This window comes from Oncorhynchus gorbuscha, unplaced genomic scaffold, assembly GCF_021184085.1.
Source record: "Oncorhynchus gorbuscha isolate QuinsamMale2020 ecotype Even-year unplaced genomic scaffold, OgorEven_v1.0 Un_scaffold_1069, whole genome shotgun sequence".
In the NCBI taxonomy this organism is placed as follows: domain Eukaryota; kingdom Metazoa; phylum Chordata; class Actinopteri; order Salmoniformes; family Salmonidae; genus Oncorhynchus; species Oncorhynchus gorbuscha.
In genome coordinates this window covers 120,001-122,500 of record NW_025745963.1, presented here as the reverse complement: position 1 = coordinate 122,500, position 2,500 = coordinate 120,001, and the positions used below count along the sequence as shown (strand labels likewise).

At 60.0% G+C, this 2,500-nt stretch overlaps 1 protein-coding gene across 1 annotated transcript in view; it reads left to right on the top strand.

The window, feature by feature from the left end:
• The window catches only part of LOC124021162 (multiple epidermal growth factor-like domains protein 10), a 125,477-nt gene that overhangs the window by 68,924 nt on the left and 54,053 nt on the right, over positions 1-2,500 (top strand). The gene's annotated exons all lie outside the window — the stretch shown is intronic.

Genomic DNA, 2,500 nt, shown 5'->3' with positions numbered 1-2,500 from the left:
GAGAGGAGAGGAGAGGAGAGGAGAGGAGAGGGAGAGGAGAGGAGAGGAGAGGAGAGGAGAGAGAGAGAGGAGAGGAGAGGAAAGGGAGAGGAGAGGGAGGAGAGAGGAGATGAGAGGAGAGGAGAGGAGAGGAGAGGAGAGGAGAGGAGAGGAGAGGAGAGGGAGAGGAGAGGAGAGGAAAGGAGAGGAGAGGAGAGGAGAGGAGAGGAGAGGAGAGGAAAGGATATGAGAGGAGAGGAGAGGAGAGGAAAGGCAGGGAGAGGAGATGAGAGGAGAGGAGAGGAGAGGAGAGGAAAGGCAGGGGAGAGGAGATGAGAGGAGAGGAGAGGGAGGGGAGAGGAGAGGAGAGGAGAGGAAAAGGAGGGGAGAGGAGAAGAGAGGAGAGGAGAGGAGATGAGAGGAGAGGAGAGGAAAGGCAGGGGAGAGGAGATGAGAGGAGAGGAGAGGGAGGGGAGAGGAGAGGAGAGGAGATGAGGGGAGAGGAGAGGAGAGGAGGGAGGGGAGAGGAGAGGAGGGGAGGGAGAGGAGAGGAGAGGGAGGGGAGGGAGGGGAGGGAGGGGAGGGGAGGGAGGGGAGGGGAGGGGAGAGGGAGAAGAGAGGAGAGGAGAGGAGAGGAGAGGAGAGGAGAGGAGAGGGAGGGGAGGGAGAGGAGAGGAGAGGAGAGGAGAGGAGAGAGAGGAGAGGAGAGGAGAGGAGAGGGGAGAGGGAGAGGAGAGGAGAGGAGAGGAAAGGGAGAGGAGAGGAGAGGAGAGGAGAGGAGAGAGGAGAGGAGAGGAGAGGAGAGGAGAGGAGAGGAGAGGGGAGAGGAGAGGAGAGGAGAGGAGAGGAGAGGAGAGGAGAGGAGAGGAGAGGAGAGGAGAGGAAAGAGAGAGGAGAGGGAGAGGAGATGAGAGGAGAGGAGAGGAGAGGAAAGGGAGAGGAGAGGAGAGGAGAGGAGAGGAGAGGAGAGGAGAGGAGAGGAGAGGAGAGGAGGGAGAGGAGAGGAGAGGAGAGGAGAGGAAAGGCAGGGGAGAGGATATGAGAGGAGAGGAGAGGAGAGGAAAGGCAGGGGAGAGGAGATGAGAGGAGAGGAGAGGAGAGGAGAGGAAAGGCAGGGGAGAGGAGAGGAGAGGAGAGGAGAGGGAGGGGAGAGGAGAGGAGAGGAGAGGAAAAGGAGGGGAGAGGAGAAGAGAGGAGAGGAGAGGAGAGGAGATGAGGGGAGAGGAGAGGAAAGGCAGGGGAGAGGAGATGAGAGGAGAGGAGAGGGAGGGGAGAGGAGAGGAGAGGAGAGGAGAGGAGAGGAGAGGAGAGGAGAGAGGAGAGGAGAGGAGAGAGAGAGGAGAGGAGAGGAGAGGAGAGGAGAGGAGAGGAAAAGGAGGGGAGAGGAGAGGAGAGGAGAGGAGAGAAGGGAGGGAGAGGAGGGGAGAGGAGAGGAGAGGAGAGGGGAGAGGAGAGGAGAGGAGAGGAAATGAGGGGAGAGGAGAGGAGAGGAGAGGAGGGGAGGGGAGAGGAGGGGAGAGGAGAGGAGAGGAAAGGGAGAGGAGAGGAGAGGAGAGGAGAGGAGAGGAGAGGAGAGGAGATGAGAGGAGAGGAAAGGGAGAGGAGAGGAGAGGAGATGAGAGGAGCGGAAAGGGAGGGAGGGGAGAGGAGGGGAGAGGAGAGGAGAGGAGAGGGAGAGGAGAGGAGAGGAGAGGAAGGGGAGGGGAGAGGAGAGGAGAGGAGAGGAGAGGAGAGGGAGAGGAGAGGAGAGAGAGAGAGAGGAGAGGAGAGGAGAGGAGAGGAGAGGAGAGGAGAGGAGAGGAAAGGGAGGGGAGAGGAGAAGAGAGGAGAGGAGAGGAGAGGAGATGAGAGGAGAGGAAAGGGAGAGGAGAGGAGAGGAGAGGAGAGGAGAGGAGAGGAGAGGAGAGGAGAGGAGAGGAGAGGAGAGAGGAGGGAAAGGGGAGAGGAGAGGAGAGGAGAGGAGAGGAGGGGGGAGGGGAGGGGAGGGGAGAGGAGAGGAGAGGAGAGGAGAGGAGAGGAGAGGAGAGGAGAGGAGAGGAGAGGAAAAGGAGGGGAGAGGAGAAGAGAGGAGAGGAGAGGAGAGGAGATGAGAGGAGAGGAAAGGGAGAGGAGAGGAGAGGAGAGGAGAGGAGAGGAGAGGAGAGGAGAGGAGAGGAGAGGAGAGGAGAGGAGAGGAAAAGGAGGGGAGAGGAGAAGAGAGGAGAGGAGAGGAGAGGAAAGGGAGAGGAGAGGAGAGGAGAGGAGAGGAGAGGAGAGGAGAGGAGAGGAGAGGAGAGGAGAGGAGAGGAGAGGAGAGGAGAGGAAAGGCAGGGGAGAGGAGAGAGAGGAGAGGAGAGGAGAGGAAAAGGAGGGGAGAGGAGAAGAGAGGAGAGGAAAGGCAGGGGAGAGGAGATGAGAGGAGAGGAGAGGAGAGGAGAGGAAAGGCAGGGGAGAGGAGATGAGAGGAGAGGAGAGGGAGGGGAGAGGAGAGGAGAGGAGAGGAAAAGGAGGGGAGAGGAGAAGAGAGGAGAGGAGAGGAGAT